Here is a 7,403-nt window from a genome sequence, read left to right on the forward strand (position 1 = left end):
TTAAAGAAGGAGGTTCCTTTCTCTGAAGGGAGGAGAGAACTCCCACTTTGATTATGGCCTTGTCTAAATAAGGTCCGAGTTTGTGAACTCAAGAGGCTTCCATAGCCTTGGCCGCTCATGACAAGAGCCTTGAGTGATTACTGACGTCATAAACAAGAGTGTCAATTGTCAAATCAACAACAGGAGTCACTGTGCACTTACTCCCCATGTAGGATTTCTATCCTTAATGTGTTGTACTATGCGAATTAACGGTAAAACTAGTCTTCAAACAGTACTCTACTTTGTGTGTCTGTGTGGGTGCAATCTGTTGAAATCTTTACTTAGTATATACTAAATTGATCTTCTGTATATAAAGATAATTAAAAATAAATCTTAATGAAGAATCAGATGGGAGAGGGAGTAGGAGATGAGATAGTTTGCGGGTGGGAGGATGGTTATGAGGGGAAAAACCGCTATAATCCAAAAGTTGTACTTTCAAAATTTATATTATTAAATAAAAGTTTTAAAAATTTTAATCAAAGAAGAAATGTAGAGTCAGGTTGGTGACTTGAAATTAGTCATAGAATTATTGAGCATTTCCTGTCACGAACTTCCGGGAGTTGTCTCATGGGTTTCTGAGCCCTGAAAGTCGGGAACTTCTTCGCACCCAGGAGGCTGCACCTGGCGGTTCTAAGGCCGTCACCATGCCACAAAATGAATATATTGAATTACACCGTAAACGCTATGGGTGCCGTTTGGATTACCATGAGAAAAAGAGAAAAGGAAAGTCGGGAGGCTCATGAACGTTCAAAGAAAGCAAAAAAGATGATTGGTCTGAAGGCCAAGCTCTACCATAAGCAGCGCCATGCTGAGAAAATACAGATGAAAAAGACTATCAAGATGCATGAGAAGAGAAACACGAAACAAAAGAATGATAAGACTCCCAAGGGAGCAGTGCCTGCCTATCTGCTAGACAGAGAAGGACAGTCCCAAGCTAAAGTACTTTCCAACATGATTAAACAAAAACGAAAAGAGAAGGTGGGAAAATGGGAAGTCCCTCTGCCTAAAGTTCGTGCCCAGGGAGAAACAGAAGTATTAAAAGTTATTCGGACAGGGAAAAGAAAAAAGAAGGCATGGAAGAGGATGGTTACCAAAGTCTGCTTTGTTGGAGATGGCTTTACAAGAAAACCACCTAAATATGAAAGATTCATTAGACCAATGGGCTTACGTTTTAAGAAGGCCCATGTAACACATCCAGAACTGAAAGCCACATTCTGTCTGCCAATACTTGGTGTAAAAAAGAATCCATCATCCCCATTATACACAACTCTGGGTGTAATTACTAAAGGTACTGTCATTGAGGTGAATGTGAGCGAGCTGGGCCTTGTGTCGCAAGGAGGCAAGGTTATTTGGGGGAAATATGCCCAGGTTACCAACAATCCTGAAAATGATGGATGCATAAATGCAGTCTTACTTGTTTGATAACAGTAACTCCTAATCATTATTGAAGACTACAAACTAAGTGGGAAAACTGTCTTTCTGAATACTTCCAAATAGCCTTCAAGTCTGCAGTTAGCAAGAGAATTATTTTAAGGTGTAAAAAACATTAAAAAGATGCACTTTTACTGACTGTTCTTTATTGGAGTCTGCTTAAGGTTTACATGTTAATAAAATGTGAATAATTAAAAAAAAAGGAATTAGTCATAGAAATACACAAATGCTAATAATCAACCCCTCTCCTATGACTGAATCTGTTTACCATCAAACTACTGGATAGGAGGATTTAAAATTTATAATTTCAGTATTTAAATGGTGCACATCAGGGACTAATTTACATGATGACAAAAATAGAAATAGAGATTTACATACATTACTGGGAAACATAAGTGCACCCAAAGGAATAATTAAGTAATAATATAAATAACAAAATTCGAAGGGAAGTAGTATAAATCAACTGAATTTCTCAGCTTTCATAGACAAAGGTTATAGTTATTATCGAAAATTAATCAACTTGTAAAAGAGTTTTCAGCAAGTTGTTTAGAATCATTGTGCTAACAGAGCTTGGGGAGAGGAGGACAGGAGAAAATAATATTTATTTGAACTTTAACCATGTGCATATGTTACTTTAACAATGTAAAATTTCAAATAAAACCTTTGTTCTTACAAACATTCCATGTGGCTGGCGCCGAGGCTCACTAGGCTAATCCTCCGCCTTGAGGCGCCGGCACACCGGGTTCTAGTCCCAGTCGGGGCGCCGGATTCTGTCCCGGTTGCCCCTCTTCCAGGCCAGCTCTCTGCTGTGGCCCGGGAGTGCAGTGGAGGATGGCCCAAGTGCTCGGGCCCTGCACCCCATGGGAGACCAGGAGAAGCACCTGGCTCCTGGCTCCTGCCATCGGATCAGCGTGGTGCGCCGGGCGCAGCGCGCCAGCCGCGGCGGCCATTGGAGGGTGAACCAACGGCAAAGGAAGACCTTTCTCTCTGTCTCTCTCTCTCACTGTCCACTCTGCCTGTCAAAACAAACAAACAAACAAACAAACAAAAACAAAAAAAAAACAAACAAAAAACAAAAACAAAAAAAAAACAAACAAAAAAAACCCAAACATTCCATGTGAAAAATAATTTGGGATAGAATTAAATCTGTTGCAGAAAATAAATACCACAAAAACAGATATTATATGTGTGTCATGTGTATGATCTTGAATGTCTGCCTTTAATTTCTATTTCAATTAAATCCTCCTGATGTCTCTAATATAGTTGTGAGCGTACTTCAAAAAGTCAGCAGAAAATTGAATTGAATTAAGATACATTTTTTGATGTAAAACAAATTTGAAACCCATACATGTGAAGAGTCTTGAAAAATTCATGAAAATTCCATGCTGTGAAAAAAACTATGCATGGAATTCAATCTCTTTATGTGCCAAAATAAACTTACCATTTAACTCTATTTTTCCAGGCAAATTCTGAAGTACTGTTATTATATTATACAGGAGCACTCTTAAAATTTAGCAACCTGGAGGGAGAATGGACATATTTGGGATAGATATTTTATAAAGACCCTATAGGGGTAGGGACCCCCTACATTATCTGTGTAAAAAACTCATTTCATCGGTGATGTCAGAAGAGGAAGTACATCTTCCACTGAAGGTCCTTCATTCTTGTTAAAGAATAAAGACTGAGAGATGAGGATAGAAAAGTATATTATTCTTTGCTCATGCTTGCTTGGCCACAGGTGGGCAAGCAGATTGACCTGTCCATCCCAGCTAAGTTATTCTTTACTCTTTCACTTTTTGTTTATGACTTTATTTCTTCATCCTTGGCAAGAGCAGAAAGTAAATCATGGCATTTCTTGGCTGAAAGGCAGAGTGAAACAGCTGTGACCCTTGAGATATTGTTTACTTTACTGCCTCCTGATATACACTCAGTCACTTTTGTTGGACATGCTTGATGGCTTTTGTTCATACAGTTGACTGTTCCGTCTGCTCCACCAATTGACAAAGAGGCAGAGTGGTTGCTTTAAGCTACATTTATTAGTTCATTCATTAAAAATTTATGAACGCTGACTTTCTACTGGATACTGAAACTGTTACAAATGGGAACAAATCAGGTACCCCACCCTTAAGAAACTAATAGTCTACTAAGGGGAGACAGAATATCAAGACTAATTACTATACAATGATAATAAATATTAAAAGAGATGTGAATGAAAAAAAAAAACTCGGGGACAAAGAAAAAAGAACAATTTTGTGTGGCAAAAAAAGTGAAGAAAGGCAAGATACAGCATGATGGAATAAGGAAAGGACGTACTGCTTTAGGATACAGGAAAATAGTAGCAAAAAAGTGGAGGAAGTGTATTCCCAGGAAAGAGTTGGAGAGAAATCTGCGGTGGAAATTCTACAGAAGGAAGAGGGATGCTGTGGATCAATGTGGAGGGTGTGGACATGCAGTGATCATGGACACAATACAGGACTCTCACAGCTGAAAGCCAGAGGAAGCGCCAGCTTTGGAGAGCGAGGTGAGAGCAGACTGCAGCAGTCTGTGCCACTGGCAATATAGCCAAAGGGAGAGCCTGGCAAAGTACACTGTCTTTGAGTCCAGCATGGAGCCTTACAGGGGACAGGGTACCTGCCTTATCCAGTGAAAAAAGGGCATGTTTCTCTCTCCCCAGGCCTGCGTAATGGTGCACGGCAAATGGCTGGGAAAGGGCACCATTGGATGAGTAGCAGCTGGGGTGGCTCTTGTGAATGCCTGGCAACCAGCTTGGAGAATCTACCATTTCGAAATGAGTAGCAGCTAGGGTGGCTCATGTGTATGCACCCAGAGACCCAGAGATTCTAGCAGAAGGAAAAATCCATGTTGCCCATGAACTTTGAGTCAGGCAGGGAGGACTAACCTGAGACTGGGCACCCACATAGAACTATGAGGTATCCCCAGCCTCTCAACATATCACAGGCTCTGGGGCTTATACCACCAAGGTGGAGCACCCACAGGCAGCTGGCGCTGGGAACATCACTGCCTCTTCATAGATAGGGTAGGGTTGCAGGGTGGAGTGGATCCTCTGCACCCCATGCCTGTGGGAGCCTTTTGAGTTGAGACTGTGGGAATTCTGTGACAGCATGATAGGGCACAGGGTGTATCTAGGTCTCTAGGAAATCACTGTGTGCAGAGCAAAAGACTCAGAACTCCGATTGTCTGAAGTGGTTTATTGTAGTGGGATCCGTGTTCAAATGAGGATAGCACAGATCCTTTGTACAGTTCATGCGGCAGCATGGTTGAGTGTTGCACATACTGTGGGCTAACCCAGGGCATTGATCAACATGGAAAAGAAGAGGTGAATGTGTGATTATACCAACAGAGGTGATCATATGCTCTTCCCTGTTGACAACAGAGATCTACCATCCCCAACTTGGCTGTCCCAAAATACTAGCTAATCAAATCCAAAAATACCTCAGAAAGATCATTCACCCAAGTTGAGTGGGTTTATCCCTGGTATGCAGGGATGCTTCAATGTTCATAAATCAATAAATATAATATACTACATTAACAAACTGAGGAATAAAAGCCATATGATTATCTCAGTAGATGCAGAGAAAGCATTTGATAAAATACAGCATACTTTGATGATGAAAACCTTAAGCAACTTGGGTACAGAATGAACATAACTCTCACAATCAAGGCAATTTTTGACAAACCCACAGCTAGCAGCCCATTGAAGGGGAAAAGTTGGAAGCATTTCAATTAAGATCCAGAACCAGACAAGGATGCCCACTTTCACCGTTATTATTCAATATAGTCCCGTAAGTTCTAGCTGGAACCATTAGGCAAGAAAAAGAAATCAAAAGGTCACAAGCTGGAAAGGAGGATGTCAAATCATCTCTATTTGCAGATGATTTGATTCTATTTATATGGAAAGTCAAAGACTACTGGAACACATAAAAGAGTTTGGTAAAGTGGCAGGATATTAAATTAATTAGCAAAAGTCAATTAACATTGTGTACATAGACAATGCCATGGCTGAGAAAGAACTAAGATCAATTTAATTCACAATTGCTACAGAAAAAATTAAATACTTGGAATATATATAACCAAGGAGGTGAAAATTCCCTATGATGAAAATTATAAAATGTTAAGGAATAAACAGAAGAAAACACAAAAAAGTAAAAATCTTCCATGTTCATGGATTGGAAAAATTACTATAATCAAAATGAGCATGCTACTGAAAATAATTTAGGGGTTCAGTGTGATCCTAATAAAAATACCAATGACATGCTTCTCTGATCCAGAAAAAAATGATGCTAAAATTCATATGGAAGCACAAAAGACACTCAATAGATAAAACAATCTTTTATAACAAAAACAAACCTGGAGGCATTACAATACTAGGTTTCAAAACATGCTACAGGGAAGTTATAATAAAAATAGCCTGGTACTGGCACAAAAATAGTCAAGTAGACCAATGGAACAGAATAGAAATTCCAGAAATCAACCTACCCCTCTACAATCAACTAATCTTTTCAAAGGAGCTAAAATCAATCCCTGAAGAAAGGATAGTCTCTAACAGATGGTGCTGGGGAAACTGGATCTCTGATTGCAAAAGCATGAAACAAGACCCCTACCTTATACCTTATACAAAAATCCTCTCAAAATGGATCAAAGACCTAAATCTATGACTTGATACCATCAAATTACTAGAGAACACTGGGGAAACTCTGCAAAATATTGTCCTAGGCAAAGACTTCTACAAAAGACCCCAGAAGAACAGGCAATCAAAGCAAAAGCAGACAAATAGGATTATATCAAGCTGAGAAGTTTCTGCACTACAGAAGAAACACCCAGCAAAGTAAAAAGACAACCAACAGAATGGGAGGAAATATTTGTAAACTCTACAACTAATAAAGAATCTATAAAGAGCTTAAGACACTCAACTACAACAAACAATCCAATTAAGAAATGGACAAATGACTTGAACAGGCATTTCCAAAAGGATGACATTCAAATGACCAACAGACACATGAAAAAATGCTCAGGATCACTAGCCATCAGGGAAATGCAAACCAAAACCACAATGTAAAACAATGAGGTTTTACATCAGTGTAAATGGCTCTCATTAAGAAATCAACAAACAATAAATGCTGATGAGGATGTTGGGGAAAAGGTACCCTAGTGCACTGTAAGAGGGAATTTAAACTACTATAGCCATTGTGAAAGACAGTATGTAGATACTTCAGAAAGTTGAAAATGGGTATACATTTTGACCCAGCCATCACATTCCTGGGATTTACCTAAAGGAAATGAAATCAGCATATGATATTTATCTGTACTCCATTTTTATTGCAGCTCAATTCACAATAGCTAAGATATGAAATCAACCCAGATGTCCATCAATTGATGACTTAATAAAGAACTTATGTTAAATACACACTATGAAATACTACTTAGCCATAAAAAGAATGAAAACCTGCCTTTTGCAACAACATGGATGCAACTGGAAAGCATTATGCTTAGTAAAATAAGCCAGTCCCCCAAAGCCAGATACCATACATTTTCTCTTATCTGTGGTAACTAATAAAGTACCAAAAATGTACTGCATAGAAATGAAATTGATATTTTGAGATTCAATGACTGTTTACAGCCCTTGTCTCTACTGTTGGGGAACAGTGTTTTTTTTTTTTTTTTTCTTCTATTTGTTGAACTCTTTACTTAGTGTAGGGTTAATCTTATGGTATAAATTAAACAAACTAGATCATTATAAAAATTAAGAGAAAGAATACAAGAGAAAGGAAAGGAAAGGTAACAGCATGGGTTGGAGGAAGGGTGGGGCATGAAGTATCAGTATGTTCCTAAATCTGTATACGTGAAATACATGAAAATTGTGTTCCTTAAGTAAAATTTTTTTTTTTTAAATGAAGTGAAATATATAGGACTGG

The 7,403-nt window shown here is 38.7% G+C and overlaps 1 pseudogene; it reads left to right on the top strand.

Moving 5' to 3' along the window:
• The first annotated feature begins 575 nt into the window (after positions 1 to 575).
• On the top strand, positions 576 to 1,512 carry LOC100339440 (ribosome biogenesis protein NSA2 homolog pseudogene; annotated as a pseudogene).
• The last annotated feature ends 5,891 nt before the right edge of the window (positions 1,513 to 7,403 follow it).

The sequence above is a fragment of the Oryctolagus cuniculus genome, chromosome 1 (assembly GCF_964237555.1).
Source record: "Oryctolagus cuniculus chromosome 1, mOryCun1.1, whole genome shotgun sequence".
NCBI classification, from domain to species: domain Eukaryota; kingdom Metazoa; phylum Chordata; class Mammalia; order Lagomorpha; family Leporidae; genus Oryctolagus; species Oryctolagus cuniculus.